Source organism: Crocodylus siamensis, chromosome 4 (genome assembly GCF_052110815.1).
Source record: "Crocodylus siamensis isolate JL-2025a chromosome 4, ASM5211081v1, whole genome shotgun sequence".
NCBI lineage: Eukaryota > Metazoa > Chordata > Crocodylia > Crocodylidae > Crocodylus > Crocodylus siamensis.
In genome coordinates this window covers 202,109,372-202,131,748 of record NC_143398.1, presented here as the reverse complement: position 1 = coordinate 202,131,748, position 22,377 = coordinate 202,109,372, and the positions used below count along the sequence as shown (strand labels likewise).

Sequence of the window (22,377 nt, the reverse complement as noted above, 5' to 3'; positions counted from 1 at the left end):
TCTGAAAGTTTTATGAATATCTTCATTTAAGGAAGTAGTGTTATTTTATACCAGAATAATAGAAGAATACAGTTAGGAATCTGGAGCAGAAATAGTACATTTACATTTTCAGAATCAAGATTATATATTTATGTCAATCAGCCTCATACTACCCCCTCTGGTACGCAGATAACATTCCTATTTTAAGAGAAGATAATGAGGCAGAGTAAGGCTAAACGATTCACCTGGTATGTCACAGGAGGTTCTGAGTTAATAATGGAACCACGCTGTCTTGACTCTTAATCCTCTTTGTCTAAACCTTAAACCCTGTCAAATTCTTTAAAGTGACCACTAACCTTCTCTATGTTCCTTCTAGACACCTTGCTTATCCACTCAAGAACTTTCAAAGTCTTCCACTGCATACTCCTCTTTTTCAGAAATGCAAACCTAACTCTGAACTACTGCATTTTAATGGTCCCATCGTAAACCCTGATAGATTTCTAGTTTTTGATTTAGAAACAATACAAGTTAGGTCCAGCTATATTGACTTCCTACCCCGTTTGTGGCTTTCACATCAGACAGTAACGAAGTATTCTGACACAAAATAGTAACCAGGCACGGGGTCTGTTAAGCCCTACACCACACTTATCAAAAGATTGAAAAGTCACAGTTTGCTTTGGGATGAGTAGCAATTATGAGTCCAGGAAAGACTATGAGAGGTAACATACACTGTGAAGCTATCACGTGAAAGAGATCCAGGGCCTAATTACAAGTTGTGGGTAGAAGCATCTGTTCTGGAATATGAAGACAGATTTACAACCAGAGCTGAGAAAGGGCAAAGGGTCTCCATTTGGAACGCATGTTGTAGGGAAGAAAAATTGAAAAAACAGATAGTTGACACTCCATAAGAGATTCAGATAAGTATTCAGTCTTTAGAGTTCTCAACTGATCAACACCAGATCAGCATTAATAATTTGAAATTTACTACCCTCTAGTCAAAACTCAGTGTCCATATGAACAGGCACATTACAGCATGAATGGCATGCTTAATTTAGTTAACCTCATTATAATCTAATTCTATAGGAGTGCTTGGAGTAATGATAAAGGCCCTGAAACTTAAGATCTACTCAGGTTAGGTTTCTATGGCAAGTATTAAAAAATTCTCTGAATGGTTTTTACTGACTTCTGAATTAAAAATGCCAATGCCAAAAAATCCATATACAGTGAAACCATTTGCCTTTAAGAAGAACAATGCCTCTACAGTTGACCAATAGCTATTTTATACAAGGTTTAGTTGGAAGTTTTGTAGGCATAAGCAAACTGCCATCCATGGAAACTGTGCAGCCTTTTAGTAAGCTTACAGAAGTTATAACAAATCCTACTGCAATACCAAAGGATTTAAAAGCTATCTGTGCAGCTTCACATGCCACACACCTTAAAAACACACACAATTATTTACTCAGGTTGTAATCTATTAAGTCTTTCTGTCAATATCCAGCATCTGATACACACCAGAGATCTGAGTTTCATTGGTGGATGACCTATAACCAAACAGCAATGAACTGCTTCAGAAGGAAGGATAGAATAGCTCCTTAAAGGGCATCTAAAGTTTACATGTTCTTAAATGTAATCATTTTAATGAGTGCTGCTACTACCTTCTCTTTCTACCATTTTAGCAGTCAACTGTGCAGCTTTGGTTCATTATCTAAGAGGCAGACATTCAGAGACGTTTTAAATGTAAACACTTACAGCCATGCATGCTCACAAACATATGGACTCGCTATCTCCATCCCATCCTGGAGCTGACATGACTTCCCCCATACTTCTTATGGGTCTATCAAAATAACTTCTGACTTCCTATTTGCTACATGCAAAGCCAGCAACTTGTCTGTCTTTCTTCCCACCACCTCTTTATATATTTTATCTCTACCTGATGGGCTTATTTTTCTTTCAAGTTATAGATACAGTACTGCAAGCAGAAACAGAAGCCACAATTAAGATATTTTTGGAAACACAAAATACCTGGAAAAACTGGACTTCAATACTGGTATTATGATTGAAGTGTGGAATTATGGTTATTAGAAGCTTTGCCATTTATGCTGGCCATAAATCTAATCGGCTATAACATTATGCCCTCTTTCAGCAATACTGTTGCTATATTTACTACAGACATCTATGATGACAGACAGTACCTCTGAGGAGCACCAGATAAACAAAATATTTTACATGCTCAAGCTTCTCAGTGTCTAATGGATTCATATCATGGAGAGAAAAAGGCTTCATTAGAGGAAATGCACCAGGTGCTGAAAAGCAGATTTACCACAGAGATTTGGTTTGAGTTATCTGCTACAGTTTAATGGGATATCTGCTGTTCAACTCATGGAATCCTAAGCACAAAATGAATAAGGAAAAAAATTAGTGGGAACCTGACAACTTCAGCTTCAAAACTTTGCCTGGCAACAGCAATATGGAATAAGCGTTACATGAACTAGTTGGGTGCTGTGAGAAGCCAGTGCAAAGACCATTATTATTGCAACATGTATTTACCATACGGCACAGCATCAGCTATGTTCTATGTTGTCATAATGAAACAAGAATTCAACATAGTAACCATGCAAAAGCAATCCTAGCCTGATGAAATACTGCACAAGTTACCCAGGCTTTAGCACCCTAGGGCCAAGACAAATAGTTGCAATATGCATCAACTTATTTGATTTGTTTCCAGGTACTATACTTTCAGCCACTCTTTTTTATTGTTACTGGGTGCATTTATGTGTGTGCTTTACTGCAGAGTAGACTAATTAGCCCCACAATAAAGCATCAGTCTACTGAGCCCTACGACTGGTGCACATGTAAACTAACCAACTCCCCTGTAGGATAGTACAGTCAGGGATAGTATTATTTTGGGGCAGAGTACTTTACTGCACTAAAACACACATGTAGATGGTAACCACGGTGCAATTGCACTCAGTCAGCCCAACCAGCTGGGGGCTTTCTGCACCCAAACTCAAATTGCTGCTGTTTCAGGTGCACATGCAGACACTGCACCCGAGAGCAGTTTAGTCCAGCATGAACCGCTTCAGAGTTTGTGTTGCATTAATTTCACATGTAATTCACCCACTATGGACAAAACCACGTGGGACACAAATACATGAATTTCTGAGATTAATCTTCGTGTCAGCTGAAATGGCAGTCATAATGCAAAAGAAGTTTGCAACCTTGTTCTCTTATTGCAGTAGTACTGGTAAACAACAGGTGTTTAGAAAAAAAAAAAAAAAGAGGACCCAGCCTGGTTTGTTTTCTGTGACAGTGGGGCCCAAATTTTTGGCAGTTGTACCGCAAATTAGCTCTGCACCATTCCCAAGTGTCACTCCAATCCTCTTCCCCAACCCAACTGCTGCTCTTCTCCCTGCCCTATCTGTCCCCTCCCCAGTGGGTCATGTGCCACATAAAAAAGGCTGCCCATGCTATTTGTATTGCCTGTACTGCAGGTTGAATACCCCAATTTATGACACTTAAATGTATTATGTAGCTCTAGAGTCGGTGTCATAATCTTGGGGTCTCTGAGTAAGAGATATTAATTTTCTTTCACTGTCCCCAGAACACTAAGTATCTTTGAACCCTCAGGTCATGGAAGCTGCAGCCAATACCCCTCCATGGGTAGGGACAGACGTTAGATAATAAACTGATATAAGTGAGCAGAAACTAGTTCAGATCTGTAACACAACAGTTCATTGCACATAAACCACTTTCAAAATAGCTGAAACTGGTTTAAGATAAACCTGGATGGATGTAATAACAGACTTAACTGATTTAGGTTAACTTCTGTCCCAGATCCCCATCAGATTCAAGTTAACTCTCAGTACCCTAGCATCCCAGGATGCTTTGCATCTCCCCCACCTCCATTTTAGGGTGAGTTGCTAGCCTTGACCCAGGCTGTCTACTCCAACTGAACAGGGAGGCATGCTCCAATGCTCCCCCCCCTGTTTCTGACCTGGGCCACTGCAAGCATGAGACCGTATTTCTGGAATCAAAAGTGAGCATCTGTTCACTTGCTTTTTGTCTCAAACCATGCAGCTTAGACTAACCTGCAAAGATTGAATCAATTCAGCCTCAGGCTTTTTGATCATCTGTACTTAGCCCATACAATCACTCAGCCTCTGTCCATTTTATAGCTATTTGCAGAATCACTCCTATTTATTGCCTGGTCATGATTTTTATTCTGTCCTCCCACCACTGAGATAAGCCTCTGAAATATAACAGGAAAGGTGTCTTTATTAAAACGTTGAAGGGTGGATCTTTTTTTTAAATGTACAACTTGCATACAATTTAGCCCTAACCCCTTAATCAGTCACAGATGGCAGATAAAATTCTTATTTTTACAACATTAACTTTTTGTGATATGAAACAAGGTTCTCCTCTACCCGCACAACTGTTAACTTTTTGTTTTCAGTTTAATTCATAGAAGTTCCTTTTTAAAGATTCCTAACAAACTAAAATAAATCAATAAAAATGAAGTGTACACCCATCGCCATCCCAAATCATTTAGAATTCAAACATTTACACAGATGGTTTGCACATGATTTGGTTAATGGAATTAATCCATCTAATTTGAAACAGAACACATTAGTGATCAGCTTTAGGATGCTTTTTGCTTACTTGTGATGTTGGAATACTACAAGTTTTGAAAAAAGTAGGGATCATTTGTGAATGCTTTGCAAAGCAAAGTTTGCCACACTGTATCAAGAAAACCTGTGTGCAACTCAGTGATTCAACCATGGCATGGGTTTCCTTATTAGTGTCCATCACATTAGGAGGGGTAAGAAATAACTTGAGAGAAACACCAATTCAAATACGCAAGGTCTCTAAACTATAAAATGTTAGGATCTCTAATGACAATCCTCCACCTTCTCTTGCTAAAGTTACAATGTAAACATCAATGTAGTCACAAGAAAGACATCCATAGAATTTAATGAACTTTAGATTGGGCCCTATGCACCAACTGAAGAGATTTTTGCTTACTTTACTGCAATGCTGAAACAGTCAGCAAATCTCACTTCTGCCACTGACTTAGTATTTATTTTTAAGCTATAGTTAAATCTTTGCAAGCCATATCAGAATGGCCAAATCAAATTACCAAAATACACCAGATCCGTAAGAGAAAACTTTCCAAATCAGACACATACACTCCTTAGAAGCAAAATGTCTATTTTGCAAAGACATGCTTTAATTGGCTCTCAAGCTGCATTAGTCTTTACTTGCAGCTGAGTTACTCAGAAAGGTGTGAAATTCTTTCCTACTTTGGCACACAGAGAACAGTAACCTCAGTCTGATCCATAAGCCTGAATGTCCACACATCAGTATGAAGGAGGAGCACCCTCCTCACCAGCCAGGAAAAATGGCTCGGTTTGGAAAACAGTATTTAATATGTAACAAACAGATCACTGCTAATAAATCACAGCTGAGTTTATTAAACAGAATCTTACCAGCAACCTACAACAAATCGTCTAAGCCTATATCTATTCCGTTTTTTTTCCCTCTTTTTTGACGTATTATTACAGTATCAGAGAAAAATTTTGCTCTAAGCTTCACAGAGCAGATCTCAGCTCTATTATTCTGTGTATAGGACTCTGGGATATTAGTAGAGTCAAGATCCATCATGCAGAGCCAAGAATAGAATTTTACCTTAAGTGTGGTATGTTGCGTGTTAGGTTTCCTTCCTTGCAAGCGAACAGTATTAATAGGAGCAAAGAATAATTTTGTCTAATCTAAATACTTAGTATTCCAGAAACAGAAGAGAAGATAGAAAGCCAAAAAATGAATTATGCATCCTATATCAGTAAACACTTACCCCACTGTATGGCTGAAGCAGGTTTTGCATAGAAAGAGACATCAGAATGCAACAGAATGAAACAAATTTTCTCCATAACTAGTTCTTACCTTAAATGTAAAATTTATTTAGCTTATTTTATAGGGAGATACCCTTATTAAAAAGCATATTTACATGTGTCCCTATGAAAGGATTGAATGCAAACAATCATGAAATAATTGAAGAAAGACACATTTTCTGACTTTGCTAAACTCTTCTGAGAACAGAAAGGACAGGTATGAAAGAATTACTTTATTATATTGATTTGGGGGGGGGGGAAATCAAAAGTAAGATCATTCAGATAGACCAATTCTCTTTTACAGAAACTCAGTGGAAGCAAACAGAGCAACACTGAATTTACATGTCAAGAACTATTTGTAGTCGTTCTTTTATAACAGGAAAACAAGCTCTGCCTGTTATTCTCTAACAAAGCAACCCATGCAAGAGGCCCTGTTCATTCATTACTGCACATTCCTAACTTTAAAATAATTTGAAAGAGTATAACATACATTTTGTTTGAACTAATTAATTCATTAATAGAAATAAAAGATTGAGATGTCTACATTACAGTGCAACGCTGTTAAACTGACAGATATGTAAATGGCTTACAGTTTTCAAACACTGAAAATAAGTCTTTGATCACAGGGGGAAAAACATTTTCACACTAACACAGTGAAGACAGTTTGCTTAACAGGCCTGTGCGAAGCAGCTAGTAGTCACTTCAGATTTAGCCAATTCAGGGGACAGCGATTCCATTCGGTGATTCAAATCGCTGTCCTGAATTGATCTGGCCGAATCTGATTTGGAGATTCAGCCGCTGCCAAATCTCCAAATCAAACAGGCCCCATCCCCCACCTGCTCTCCCAGCCCCGTCAATGGCCCACCTGGCCTCAGCATCCCAGCCCCGCAGTCACCGGCTGCTGCCAGGCCAAAGGGCGATCCCTACTGCCCTGTGCTGCATGGTGGGTGGGGCTCTGCCATAATCCCCTAGAAGCCCCAGGGGCCACTTCAGCAGCTGGTGAGTGCGGGGCTCTTTAAAAAAAGGCGGAGATGCTGAGGCCAGTTGGGGTAGCCATTGATGGGGCTGGTAGAGTGGGCAGGGGTCAGAGGGCATTCAGGGGGGTTGGGCGAAGCAGGCAGAGGATGGGCATGGTGGGATCCCTCCATAGTCCCCTCTCCCAGCCTGCCCCCTCTGCCCCCTACTTACCAGCACAGAGTCTGGGTCCATCTCCCTGTGGCAGCAAGCAGGGACGGCCTAAAATCGCCAAATCTCTGAATCTTTTTCCAAGTAGATTCAGAGTCTGAGTTGATTTGGACCTTTTTATCGGTTTCCTAGTTCAATTTGGATTCAGAGATTCAGCTGTCGAATAAGGCCGAATCTCCTCTGAACTGAATCAGCATTTGACGCTTCGTACAGTCCTACTGCTTAAGTCTTGATCACTGTTTATTTGTCAGTTGCATATTTTAAGTTCTGTTAGCTTAAATATTTTCTTGATAAAAAAATGTTATATCAGCACACATAGGAGGATTTAGAATTTTGAAAAGGGGGGTGCAGATAATGTGGTGCATCACTACATATAAATACAACATACCTTTCTCTTCAGGTAAAAAGAAACTAGAAGGTTTACTAATATAGTAGGAACCTAGGGCTATATTATTCCAGTTAAGATCAAAGAAAAAAGTATATATAACTTATTGTTATATTTGAATTTTATTTAAAAATCAAACATGCATTGGAACATGCATTAATTTATTATAGCCTATATTAGGTATAAAAACCACACCAAACTAGGCAAAAATAATCAAAAGATGTTGTTTCTTTAGTCCTCCTGTCATTAGAATTAAATATAGATCTCTTTCAGATTCATATAAGAATGCTTCCATACAACAATGCTTCACAAAGTTTTTCATAGACATTAGGGCTGGAAGGGACCTCGGAAGATCAAGTCCAGCCCCCAGCCCAAAGGGCAGGAAGTCAGCTGGGGTCATAGGATCCCAGCAAGATAAGCATCCAATTTGCTCTTGAAGGTGTTCAATGTAGGTGTTTGAACCACCTCTGATGGCAGACTGTTCCAGACCTTGGGAGCTCAGACAGTAAAGAAATTCTTCCTTATGTCCAGCCTGAAACAGTCTTGTAGTAGTTTATGACCATTTGACCTCATCATCCCTCGGGGCACTCTGGTGAACAAATGTTCCTCCAGAGCCTGGTGGTCACCCCTGATAAACTTATAGGTGGCCATCAGATCACCCCTGAGCCTGTGCTTTTCCAGGCTAAAGAGCCCCATGGCTCTCAGCCTGTCGTCGTAAGGTCTGTTTTCCTGACCTCTGATCATGCACGTGGCTCTTCTCTGGACTCTCTCAAGCTTCTCCACATCCTTTTTGAATTGTGGAGCCCAAAACTGGACGCAGTACTCCAGCTGCGGCCTCACCAAGGCCGAGTACAAGGGGAGAATGACATCCCGGGATTTGCTTGAGAAGCATCTATGGATGCAAGCCAGCATTTTGGTCACTTTACTAGCTGCAGCATCACATTGCAGGCTCATGTTCATCTTGTGGTCAATGATGACCACCAAGTCTCTTTCTTCCATAGTGCCAGCCAGCGTAGCATTGCCAAGCCTATAAGGATGCTGCAGGTTTTTCTTCCCAAGGTGGAGAACCTTGCATTTTTCAGTGTTAAACACCATCAGGTTCTCGTCCGCCCATTTGCTGAGCCTGTCCAGGTCAGCCTGGATCACCTGCCTGTCTTCTGGCATGGGTGCTTTGCCCCAGAGTTGGGTGTCATCGGTAAACTTGGCCAGTCCGCTCCTGACTCCATAGTTTCATAGTTTTTAGGTTCAGAAGGGACCTGAGTAGATCATCTAATCCGAACCCCCGCCATGGCAGGAAATAATACTGGGGTCAAACGACCCCAGCAAGATGTTCATCCAACCTCCTCTTAAAAACCCACAGGGTAGGAGCCAGCACCGCTTATCTTGGAAGTTGGTTCCAGATCCTAGCCGCCCTGCCTGTGAAGTAGTGCTTCCTGATATCTAGCCTAAACCTGCCCTCTGCCAGCTTGTGACCGTTATTCCTGGTCACTCCTGGCAGTGCACAGGGGCAAGAGGGGAGTTCCCCAACTGGTAGGTATGGTGCCGGTTGTTCCTCCCCAGGTGCATCACTTTGCACTTGTGAATAGGATGGGGTTCAACACAGACATCCGCCCACCCTTGTAGCCTGTCTAAGTCTGATTGAAGCCTGATGCTTCCTTCCAGTGTGCCAACATCCCCCCACATCTTAGTGTCGTCAGCAAATTTGAACAGGGTGCTTTTTACCCCCTCATCCAAATCACTGATGAAGATGGTGAACAGCGCAGGCCCGAGGACTGAGCCCTGCAGAACCCCACTGCCCACGTCCTTCCAGGTTGAGAAGGACCCATCCACCACCACCCTCTGGGTGCGGCCCTCCAGCCAGTTGGCGACCCAATTGACTGTGTGGACGTTGACACCACAGTCCCCCAGTTTCTTAATGAGAACGGGGTGAGAGACAGTGTCGAAGGCCTTCCGAAAGCCCAGGAAGACTATGTCCACTGCTACCCCTGCATCTAATGATCTGTTAATCTGATCATAGAAGGCCACCAGGTTGGTCTGACAGGACCTGCCACTGATGAACCCGTGTTGGTTGCCCCTAAGCATGCAGTCCCCTGCTGGCCCCTCATGGATGTGTGCCAGCATAATTTTCTTAAACAGCTTGCCTAGGATCCAGTTATTTCCACATGCAAACTAATGTTTCCCTGAGTTAATGTTTTCATACCCAAGTTGATTTTTTAGCTAGAGTTAAAAGCAGTCTGCAGGGCTGTGGAAACAGGAACAATATTAAAAGGAGCAGCTAAGAGTAGAACTGCAGAAACAAGAACAGCTTGGTTAGTGCAACATCAAAGAGGTGAGAGGGTTATTAACACTTATGGGATGAGGAGTTTAGAAGGAATCAGGTAGGTTACAATGAGCTATGAAGTCAAGGGACTCTTATCTTTGTTGTCTGAATAGAAGCGTTGCTGCCACTGTCAGTTAGTTTTAAAATTTTGGATGGATGAGGAATCAAAGCAGGGTTCAGCTGCACCACTACACCTTCCCTAGATACAACCCTGTCAGCATACGGCATCATCCTTAAACTCAAGCACGTTTACTCTGAAAGAATTTTACTCCGAAATAAAAATAAATGTCTATGGGTGCTTGCACACATGCAGGGAGCCATGCGCTGGAAATCCAGTGCGTCAGAGCAGACTTGATTAATCGAGTCTGCTGGAGCACGTAAACTTACTCTGGCAGCCTTTCATGTCACATGTATCAGAGGCGCAGCGCATCTCCCACTGAGAGAACGATGGCAGTGCACTTTGAAATAAAACGTGTTCATTGGGCTTTAGTTCAAGCACCACCCTGTCACTTTCTCAGCATGGGGACATGCTGTGCTTCTGATACACATGACACATGGACACTTTTAATTAGCATGGCTTGCTAATTAAGAGCACCCAGCGCCACATCAGGAGCACATGTAAAAATGCCCGATTAGTCCATCCTCATTCTGTCAATTCTATAGTTCTTCTAATGCTACTCTTACAGAAAACTGAAACTATTTTAAATAAAAGTACCTGCAATAGGATAGATGATGGTCAGTTCTTTTAACCTGATTGGGGACAAAAGTGAATAATTCCGTTTATTGTAAATTGTAAGCATTTTGGAGCTTGGGCCTCCGCCTCATATCCATCTATAAATCACTTAGACAAATAATTAATGATATCATATTCATGAGTGAGGGCTGCAGGATTAAGCCCTGAATTAATAGTCAAGATGGGTGTCTTTGCTATACCCCAGCTGGTGACAGCAATACTAGGTTTTTGGGGGTTGTTTTTTTTTTTAAATAAACTGAGGCCTAGTTATTTCCTAGATCTGCTACAGATTCCTTGTGGGACCCAGACTTCAAATTCAGATTAAGGGCTTGAACCTGTGCTTCTAACACTTCCTGATAGAATAAGGAGTCCAGCATTCGATCCTAAATCTTGCTCTCATTAAAGCTTCCTAGAATATTTCTTTCTTATGCACTTTTCCCAACGGCCAAAAAGAGCTGGTCATTGATGATCAGCTGCATAATTCCCTCTACTGGCTTCAGACTGAGTGATCTGGAAATCAAGTGCTGCCTAATTATAATTACACCGTGAAGAGCCTTTACAATTTTTTTTCTTAATCTTTCAGAAAATTCAGCTTCTTTTCCTACTTTTCAATCAACTACCTACTGCCAGAATCAACTAGCTACTGATTAAAAACAAGCTGAAAAATAATCGAAATCAACACAATAATATACTTTTTAGAGTATTCTTCCTGAAAATAAATGCCATGGAGCTTTTTCAGAACAAAATAATTATACACACACACACAGGATCATTAAGTGTTAAAACTTTGATTTAAGATGATTTTGTTTCTCAGTTAATATCTCATTAACTCATCTGTATTTTTGATACATCAGTAATTAAATAATTCTACTCTTTAAGTGCATATGGACATTCAGGGAGGTTAGATTTTGTTAAACACAGCCACAGATACAACTTACTTTGACCAGGTACAGACCTTGCACTTAAGGTGCAGACAGAAGTGACAATTTTTTTCTGATCTGGCCATAGAAAGCAGTCTACAACTATTACCAAATAAGTGCACAGCTGCAGACAGCTTCAAAAATGGCTGATTGGGTGAAAAATCTTACCCTTCATCGCATGAGGTATCAGATAAAGACATTTCAAAATGTAGCATCTTTTGTAACGTGTAGACTTTTGTAGACTCCCAGCCTGTCACTGTTTTCAGAACGGAAAGGGGGAAAAGGGAGTGGAGGGAGTTCAGTCTGGGGGGTTTTCAGTCCCCACCCCAGATGATGGGGATATACTGGAGCCCCCTTGAGGTGAGGGAACTCCAGTTCACCCACCCCACCCTTCAGCACCAGCTGGGGAGACCCAAGAGTGATCTCTCTCCACTGCTCCCCACCCCTGCTGAAAACAGCAAGCACTGGCAGAGCCATGGCCCTTGCAATGGGCACCTCCCAGCCCACAGCTAGATTCCCCACCCCTCTGGAACCAAAAGTGAACTTCTGTTTGGTCTGGGGTAACACTAACTCAGAATGCTTTGCAGAACATCTGGGAGCTGCACTTCTGTTTGCACCTAGCTAGGTTGATCTAAATGTGAACTGTACAGAAGTTTAGGACAGTTAGATTTGTCTAAAAATGGCTGACCTGATCCAAGTTAACCCTGCCTCCGAGGTAGTCTAACTTAGACTGGTCTTGCTGGACCTGATCTAACTGAACTTCTGTACAGTTTCCAGCACAGTCCCAATGCTGGCCCCAGCCCTGAGGCTATATTTTTCCTACCTGGCCCCTGACACAGGACTATTTCCCCCACACTGTCCCCCATCCCCCCCCCCCCCACACACACACACACACATACCAGCCAGCCCCCAGCCCCAATCCTGGCAAACTCCCCATCCCTCAAGCTATTCCCAGTGTTGGTTTTTCACTAATGCTGAATTTCTCTGAACTTTGTTAACCTTTTCGTATTTTATGCATTCATCGCATCTTTGGTATTATAACCCATCTTCAAACAGACACAAGCAGCTCCCACTGACTTCATACACTCAGTGTTAATCACTTTCCCAGATTCCAGTTTTCCCATCCCTATTTATTACTACTATTTTACCAATTTGCATTCAGTTGCTTTTATCTTTTTCTTTGGGTTTGGCTTCATGGAAATTGTCTTCTGAGAATCTCTTTACTTATCTCTTCATTTCTCGCCATGTCCCCTCAGCTGCTTTATTTACCATTTCAGTCGAATTTTTCCCTCCTTCATTTCCTGTTTCTTTCCCTGTAACTTTTGTTTTACCATCTTTCTCCCCACTGATCACAAGAACAATTTGTTCTTAAAATGAGAATGCAAAAAGCAAAGTTGTTTCAGCAAACTGTGATTTTAGATGGCTTTTATTTTTTGTAGATGAATACTAGGCCAGCGTGAAGTGGCACTCAGTTCACTTTGCACTCAGATTCGGCCAATTCAGGGGACAGTGATTTGATTTGGCAATTTGAATCACGGTCCCAAAATCAATTTGGCCGAATCTGATTTGGAGATTCGGCTGCTGCTGAATCTCTGAATCACACAGGCCCCATCCCCCGCCAGTTCTCCCAGCTCCAGCAATGGCTGCCCTGGCTCACCCCAGCTCCTGGCACTTTGGGGGAAAAAAAAAGCCTCACTCACTGAGTGCTGCCTGGCAGGGGGCCGATCCCCACTGCAGGGGGCTGTGACATGAGCCCCCCCAACCCCTCCTGCTCCCCCAGCCCCTCCCCCGACTGCCCTGCCCAAACCAGCTCTGGCCCAGGAGCTGGAGTGGGGGGGAGGCTGGGCGAGCAAACAGGGCATGGGGCCTGGCGGGGGCCCTCCCATGGTCCCCTCCCTCCCTCCTCCAGCCCTCACTCCCCTGCCTCCTACTTACCAGCTCAAAGTCCAGCTCCCTGCTGCAGCAGGTGGGAACTGCCCAAATCATTGAAGCTGTCTGAATCTTTTCAGAATCGAGAAAAAACAGAAATAATAAAATGGTTTGACGTTCAAAATAGGCAAGCCACTTGAGATCAGAATAGAAATGTTTTTTGCCTATGTAGGAAACACTTGGTGTTGCCTTTTAGAGGTATTCTACTACTCAAACCATACCAAGATTTAGGCTTTACCTACATTCAGAGTTTCTCCTGATTTAAAGAAAACTACTGTCATCCCCTGGAACCTGCTCCCCCTAGTCTTTGCCCACCTCCCTTCTATCTATCCTCCAGCTCTGGGAGGGTTCTGGCTCCACACCAGCCTGGGGCAGGGGGCACATGGTTTCTCTGGCCCCAGGAGCTGCTGGCACTGCCGCTGCTACTACCTGGCCCGGCTGGGGCTGTAGCAGTAGCAACCACCTGTTCTATATTGAGGGCTGGACTAGAACCAGAACTCTGGCAGAGTGAAACTAGAGGGTAAGTGGTGAAAATGGGGTGGGGGAAAGGAGAGCAGCAACTACAGTTCTACCCCCAAGCTCTCCCTCCCCCATCTTAAATGGGCAAAAAAAATCCTCAACTTGGATTTGAGTTAGTAAGGTACCAATGAGTTGACTTCACTACAAGACCTCAGGTGTTCAGCAGTATATGCCAGTGGAGCTCAACTACTACTTGGAACTTGCACTGGTGGAACTTGGTATGGTCTCATCTTGGTCTACCCTGAGTTGGCAATAGTGCAGTTACACCACAGTGGCTGGCCATTGATTGTTGGATCTGAGGTATGCTTACATCATTAAAAAAAGAGGCCTCACAACAGATTTTGATTTTAGTCTCACCAGTAAATCCAAAAAGGTCAATGATGTTAGACTGATAGAAAACAGGTGTTAATGGAATGAGAATCCAGCCTTTATACATGGCCTTGAGATGTGAAAAAACGCACATTTCCAATTATTCACTGCTTGAATAAGCTGCAATCACTGATTCTGAGACCCTTATTTTGTGCAGTTTGTTTACTGAATTTTAAAGTCTCATACAAAATATACTGGGTAAGATATCTTGCTTGCCTATACTGTAACACCAACCCAAAAAGATGCAATATAGTGAAAATGACATACTTGTACCCATAGCCAAGTATAGTGGAAGTTCTGGATTGTTTCAATACCCTTTCGCACTCCTTGTAGCAAACCTTAAATTTAATATACTAATCCACTTAGAACACAGTATTTAGTACTATCAGCCAGTATTAAAGGCTGCATTACTAGGTCTTCTGTTCAGAACAGAAAATAGGAAAGTATCAAGAAAAGAGACCTGGCACCCTCTACTACCAGAGTTGCTTCCAAGATATTTGCTAGAACCATAACAGATGAATCCCCCCTCCCCCAAACAAAAAACCCAAACAAACATACAAAAAAAAACCCTTTTCACCACCATCAGAAAGAAAAACTTTCTGTTAAGTACTCTATCTACTGACAGAATGGAACTGCTTACATAGAACAGATCAGAAACCCTAAAAAAGTTTCACCTGAAAGAAGTTTTCAAGACTGGGCTCTGCAGAGATCAAGGTCTGATAAAGGAAAACCCTTTTTTAAAAAAGTGTGTGTGCCTAAACACATGAACTTATAGCCTTACCTTAATCACTACCTCAGCTTTTATAATTAGGGCAATGAGGTCCACCTGCTCTAAATGACTGCTTCAGAAAACCAGTTATTACAATCCAAGTGGTCAAAGAAAGCATGAAAACAGTTGTGCTATCTTGATTTTTGTTAGTGTCCTAAAGCTTTTTTCTAGCTGTTTGGTTCTTCCTAGGCTGGTTCTCGTTCCAGTAGCCTCCCTCCCCCTCAGCAAACTATGGAAGGTCTATCTGCCTATTAGTAATCCATAGTAAAATCCATAGGAGTTCATGGATAAAAGATTTCCAGCAAACATTTCACTGGAAAATAGTTCTATTATATTTACACATGAAAATTGCCCCATTACTGTGAACCCTTTGAATATGCTAAAAGAAAAAAATCTGCTAGATTCCACTGAATCTCAAAGGACACAAAAGTATAATCAATCCCTGCACCTTTCTCCACAAAGACTGGCAAGGCTGGGTATCTGAAGCTTGTTCTCTTGGTCTCTCTCTTTTTTGAAACACTAATTTATTTTCTGACTACAAGATGGAGAAGATTAAAGATTAGCTCATAAAATTAGAAAAACATTCTTTAACATAACTATCAAAAGTAGAGATATTGCTAATTAATAATAAAAATGAGGCAAACAACATGTCCTACTTAAGGCAGTATCTTTGTGTGACTACATAATAATGAGTACATATGACTACATTATTTCACACAATAAGAAATAGTATTGGTGCTGATCCTGCCTTTGGCTTAGAAGGGATCTGAGAAGACACAGGTGTCTGCTTCTGAAGACTGAATGGGGCAAATATAAAACACTTTTAGCAGTGCGTTAGCAGTGTTTTTATCGTTCAGACGAAGCAATCGTAACTCAAACTCTAAAATCCATGCTGCACGAGGAGTAAGTGATTTGGAAACACATCTGCATTTTGTGCATCTCAGCACTGACCCCTCTCATCAGAAGTTTCTTAAGAGTAAATTTTCCTGCAATATTTTGGCACTCCCTGTCCTGGTTATAACTACAAAGTGCAGCGGCTTACTAAAATTAACACTTATAAAAAAATTGACTAAACTGTTTCAAATCCCTCAAAAGTTGTTGTTTGGCTTGTGTTCATGAATGGCTGGCACTGTTGGGAAGGAAGGTATGGGGGATAAAAGGGAGATTTTATTTTGTCTGAACTGCTTTTCTTATTTCAGCCCTAATCCAGCCACCTGGGGCAAAGAGATCAAATCACTGTTTAATTACTAGATATAAACACATTTTTTTATTTTGAGATTACTGAAGCTTTATCTAAGCCTGGGCAGGGTTTGCCATGCTGGGTCTTAGAACTGGAACTGAAAGGAAAAGGAATAACTGCATAAGTCTCCTATGTTTCCTTCTTTCACAACTGAAGATGAGGATAGCTGGCTGGCTCATTCAGAAAAAAAGAGATCAAGACCTATGCTTAGATTGCAAGGTTAACTGTAGCAGTTGTTCTCTGTTCAGGGAAAGGATATCTTAGTCTCACACAGCTAACAACTGTTTAATTTACTTTGGTAAGACTTGTAAGAGAGAATGAGAGAGACCCACAAACCCAGACTATTATGTTGTCAGGGACAATTACCAGTTTAGCAACTTCGTTTTCCTTTATGTGCTTGCCTTTAGGTAACAGAAGGAGTTTGCTATTCTTCTGAAGTCTCTCTTCCAAATAATCCAACCTGATAGCTAGCAGTGTTTTTAATCACCTCTCATTTCTGAACTGTCTTTGAGCTCACTGGGCTGGATTCACAATAGCTGCTACAGTAGCTGCTGACCTGGGAAAGTGAAAGACAACTGGAAGATTTTCTTTTCCATTATATTGTCCTGAGACCGTAGTAAGAACAGAACATGTGTACCATCTGTGTCTGCACACCTGCAGCAGGGAAGTTCTCCTCAAGCTGCATTGGGAACTGTTAGAGGCATTTTGTACTACTCCCATCTCCTTTATTCAGGACAAAGGAACTAAACTGGGAGTGGGAAACACTCATTTATTCAGAACATCTTCAGTAAACGCTTTTCTAATTAAAAGACTTTAAAATATTAACATTCAAGTGTGCATGACAGTTTTTCAGGACAAGGAATGGGCAAATATATATTTTTAAATTGCAGTTATTTGAAGGATTCTACACTTATCTCTATCTATGAAGGCGATGAAGTAGAGAAGAATCCAAAAGATAAGCATCATTTTTTCTTGCATACCACACACCTCCCAAATAAAACATGCACCTTGTTTATGGAAGACAGACGTGTCCAGGAAATGTGGCATTCCAGGAGTCAGTTTGGGTGAGGAATCAGGTTTTCCTGGTATGACAGGACAGCAACAAGGCTAGGATGCAGACCCTTGCAGTAGTAAGACTGTCAGTTCTGTACTGTAAATTAGTGGTTCTCAGTAGGGCTGTGCAAAGTTTTGCCAGCTGTTTCATTTTGACACTGTTTCAATTCACTTTCAGCTAGAAACAGTGAAATCTAAATGAAATGAAGGGCTTCAAAACAGCCACGGAAAGAAATGAGGGCAGTCCAAATGTGTCAAAAGTTTTGAAACATTTTGCATTTCAAAGATGAAGCTGGGCTTGCCTGCAGGGAAACAGAAAGTAATGTAACCCTGGGCACAGCACAACACACGCCCTTACCTGAATAGTGGGATCCTGGGGTACCCGGTAGCCAGTAGCCCTGCCCATCCCCCCTGGGAAGCTGATGCAGTGCCCCCGAGCAGAGAGCCTCCCCTTACAATCAAGCACCCTCGCAGACAATTCTCAAACTATTTACGAGATTTAATTATTTACAACATAACAAATAACCATTAAATAAACACATTGATATACCAACTAATAAACCCTCAAGAGATTATTTACACAGTCTCTCACTTGCACACGGTGTACCAGGGGATCCCGTGTGCACTGCCCCGGCGGGGTGTCTCAGGGAGCGGAACAGTCTGTGTCCCTGCATGTGGTCTGTGGACGCTCCCTGGTGCTGGTGTCCATCTCCGTGCTCTTGGGGTCTCCGTGCAGCAAGGGTCCCCAGGCATCAGGCAGCGGCTCCTCCTCTGCAGTCCCTGCAAAGACAGCCTTCCCCTGTCTTTCACCCCCTTTCCTGGCTCAGCAGGGAGCAGTATCTGAGCTGCAGGCTGTAGCAACTCTCCTACCTCGCAGCCTGGCAAACGCAGCCCCTCCCTGGGCTTTTCCTGCCCCTGGAGCCCCTCACCCCTCAGGGAAAACAGGGTAGATTCTGGCACTCTTGCCATCCCAACTTTGTTGTGCTCACCCAGCCGTTCACCAGGCTGCAGGTAGGTCTTTCCTGGCTTGCAGTCTCCACACAATCAGCCCCTCTCTGACCCTGCCTCTGCGGGCTCCTGGGCTGGAGAGAGGAACTGGATATTGAATCTGTCCCATGGCAGCCTCTTCTGCTGCTCCTCAGGGCACTCCTAGGGGATCTTCGAGGAACCGCTGTGTTGAGACTCTGTCTCTGGTCTCCCGCCTGCCCCTCAACCCCACTCTCTCCCTCTTGTTCCCCCCGCCACGGGAAAACTGCTCCCCCGTTTTATCCAAGCCTCTCAGCCAATCCCAGCCCAGAGCCCTTCCTGGGCTCTTGCTAATGGCTTTGTTTCAAAACTTTGCTGGGGTTACATCACCCCTCCTACTTCCAACAGGCTGCCTTCAAAGCAGCCTCACTTGCCCTCAGAACCTACAGTGTCCCCACTGGGAAAACTCTGTCTCTCTGCCAGGCAGCCCTCTCCATTCTTTCAGTGGGTCCATTTTTTAAATGCTGCTACAGTAAGGAGAGGGAGGGGGAAGAGGGAGGACACCGTGAGGGTGCACCTTAACATGCATGCTGGATAAGAAGCTTCTGCAGGAGTGGAAAGAAAGGCTCAGTCACAGTTTGGCTGCCTGAGATGCTGCTGGTGCTACTGTACTAGTGCTCAGTAAGTTATTATTTTACCTGTTGTTATTTAAAGTGGTGGACCAGAATGAGGCTGTAGGGGAGGAGGAGACCTCATTGGGGCACATTACCATGTTGTGTAGAGGCACCAGTGGGGGCACATCTTAACACACAGTCACATGTCATGAGTTTTGCTTGTCAGCAGCTTGAGGTGCAGTTTCCCAGAAACCCCTGCACCTATCTCCTTGAAACTTGGCAGACTTCATGCCCTCAGAATGGGCTACCATCCCTGCTGTTTTCATCCAAATCTGCCAAAAAATGACAAAATTATAGACTCTCATTATAACCTATGGGCGAAACATCGAAACAGCGAAACAGTTTTGACGAAATGAAATGGAACAATGCTTTGAAACAAAATGAAACTTGAAATGAAACACACTGTCCTGTTGAAATGGTGAAATGGAAGTCAAACAAAATGGTGTTGTTTCACACAGCCCTAGTTCTCAGCCTTTTTAGACTCAGTGCACCCCTCATTAACTTTTGTAAATTGAGCAGCACCCCATTTCAAACACTGTTTATTTATTACAGTGCTTACCTGCTTACAGAAGGGCCAGGCAGTGGGAGCAGAGGAATATTGAAGCCAAGATTGCCAACCCAGAAATGTTTTTTTTCCCCGATGGTCTGCAAACATTTTATTGACAACCCAACTTTTTTCCTGGTACATGTTTTTATTGATATATGTTTTACATAAAGTAAATGTAACTCTTCTACCATGTCCTGCCCTGCTGTAAGAACCCAGTTAGAATGGCTGAGTTAAATTTTAGTAAAAAGTAAAAAGAGTTGGGTTGTTCAATGTGAAGGGGAAAGAGAAGTAAATGGGGGTTTTCCACATTTTCCCCTCACACAGCAGTTCTGCAGCAGCCTTAGCTTGTAGATCAGGGAGAGAAGAGGGTGGAGCCTGGGAGGAGAGCAGGCTGGAAGGAGAGTGCCACAGTGTGCCTCAGGGAGAGCAGAGCCATGAAGCAGTGGGAAAATACCACAGGAAGAAGAGACCTGGGGAGCGGAGGCTTGGTGTGGCTTGCCAAAGGTCAGGGCTGAATATACACCCCAGGAGAGCGGGGTGAGAGCAGCCAGCTGGCATGCAGCCAGCTGGCATGCAGCCAGAGTGGACTGCTAATGGTGGGGAGCAGACCCTTTGGAGAAGGACCAGACCAGGAAGTCATGTGCAGCTTGCCCATAGAGCTGAACGCTCTCTGCCCCAGCAAAGAATGACCCAGACAAAAAGGCAGAGCAGCCCAGTGGAGCTGCGGAGGAGCCCGGAGCACAGCCAGAGCTGGCAACATTAGAACTTGGAGGTACCTCTTAGGGAGGAGTGGGGACAACAGCTGGGAGGCGACATGAGCCCAGATGGTAAGACCCCATACAGTCCTCCAGTGGACCTGGGCCAGGAAATGAGCTGGCTAGCAGGGAGCAATTCCTTCAAAGGGTCAAGACTATAAAGTCAAGGTGGGGTACAAAACCCCAGATGGCATCAAGGCTGGGGATCAGCAGCCAAAAAGGAAGTGTGGGCCCTATCAAAATCAAAGGGCACAGTAAGATGCTGGCTAACCCTAGAGTTCAGTTTGGGATAGGAACTCATTATCCCTGAGTGTATCCCAGCAGAGGCTGGACATAGGGAAATTAACTGAAAGTTCCAAAGTTAGTGTTTGAAGAACTCTGTTGATGCTACGCCGTGATGAGATTAGTCATGAGGAAGTTAGGCTGAGAGAGAGAACAGCTAAGGAAGAGCCGACAGCTGGAGAGCATCTCTTTCCCTGACTGGGAGGTGCAGGTGAGAAATGATCACCGTAAAGAGAGAACTCCAGGATAACAACACCCATTCGGGCCCTGAATATGGTAAGGGTGGGGTAAAGGGGAGGTTGGACCCCCACAAAAAAGCCAACTGAGTGAGATCTCACGAGGCACCTACAGGTACTGTCTCCCAGCAAGACCATCAAAACATGGCAAGCGAATGAAAACAACTCACAGGACACACAGGTAATACCATTCTTAAGATTTCACCCTGACATCGCAAGGAGGTAGAGTGCCAAGCAAGAAAGGACTCAAGCCTTATGACACCTACCAGCAACATTCAATAAAAAGTTTCTAGTAAGAAAAAAATGTTCTTGGGTTGGCAACCCTGTTTGGCTGCAGCAGTTTTACACTGTACTGCTCCCCCCAGGGGTCACCTACACACCCATCCTCCCTCACTGACTGCATCCTGTACCATGCATCCACTTTCACCCCTCCCCACCCTAGCCCTGCTTCCCAGGTCCTGGCATGAACTTCCAAAGAAGCCTACCTTCAACCAAGCAGTATTATAAGCAGCTAACTGGATGTACCAGGAAAAGTACATGGTTGGTGGGGGCGGGGGGGTCTACAAAGCACTGAGAGAAAGATCCCTTCAGGGTTCTGTGCTCCTGCTGAGAAACCATTTGTGGTGCTGTGCTGTGCCTATCAGCACCTAAGTTCTGTCTGATGAGTTTTCAGAGCTTCTTCAATCAATTCCAATGGCTTAGAGTTTTTATGGGTCACATTTTCTTTTATGGACTTTATGGACAGGAGGTTTTAGCCTACATTTTTACTGATCTGCCCTAAATTTACAGTTGGCAACCCTGACCAGGGAGGGACAAATCTGTGCTTATCTGCTTAGCTCCTCACACCTGGCTTATCTCCTCACAACTTGTAGCAAACTTCAAATGATCTTACAGTACCCTGTTTGAGAATCAATGCTTTATTTCTTTATGTAAATTCAGGAGCTCATTTCTATGCCATATGCTTCACCAACATACTACAGACTGCATGCAGCAGCTTGCTCACTCTCAGTAACAGCTCAGCAACTCTTCAGCCAAAAAATGGCTGTCTCACTAGTATCTGTAAGCTGAACTTCCTCCTGGTTGCAGCCCCGGGGAGAAGTGGCAGACATTTTTTCAGTCCTAAATCAGTGTTTGCTTACTCTATTCTACCCTATTTCTATTTCACTAAAGAAAAAACATCTTCCCTGCTTAAGAGGCACCCCAATTTTGGAGAATTGATTTAAGGGGGAAAGATGTGTGTGGTATGCAAGTAAATATGGTATTCTGGGAGGACTCTGTCATTAATTGTTTCAATGACCAGGCCAAAGCCTATTGCTTGCGCTCAGTGCAATCTACCGGACGATGCATTCCAATATCCTCACAAAGCTATGGCTGATGCAATAATTGTAGACAGTGTACTTTCTCTTGACTAATTATTTTCACAGCAATTGTAAAGATACAATGATATTAGGGTATTAGTATTTGTTTCCATCCATTTATTCAGTTTGGCTGCACTGAATATTCATTTGCTTCAATAATCTGTCACCATCATATTTATCGAAAACTACATTTTAATGTACTTCTGTGAGAGAAGAAAAATATGTGAGTATACATAAAAATAAAAGCCAAAGAATAAGCTAAATGAAGAT

General features: G+C 43.1%; 1 protein-coding gene across 1 annotated transcript in view; it reads right to left on the bottom strand.

Moving 5' to 3' along the window:
* The window catches only part of LOC149867443 (uncharacterized), a 193,253-nt gene that overhangs the window by 66,556 nt on the left and 104,320 nt on the right, over positions 1-22,377 (bottom strand). The window contains exons 8-9 of the mRNA XM_090041709.1: positions 17,882-19,201; positions 13,346-13,411 (exon numbers count right to left, since the gene is read on the bottom strand). The gene's annotated coding sequence lies outside the window, so the exon portion shown is untranslated. The remainder of the gene's footprint in view (positions 1-13,345; positions 13,412-17,881; positions 19,202-22,377) is intronic.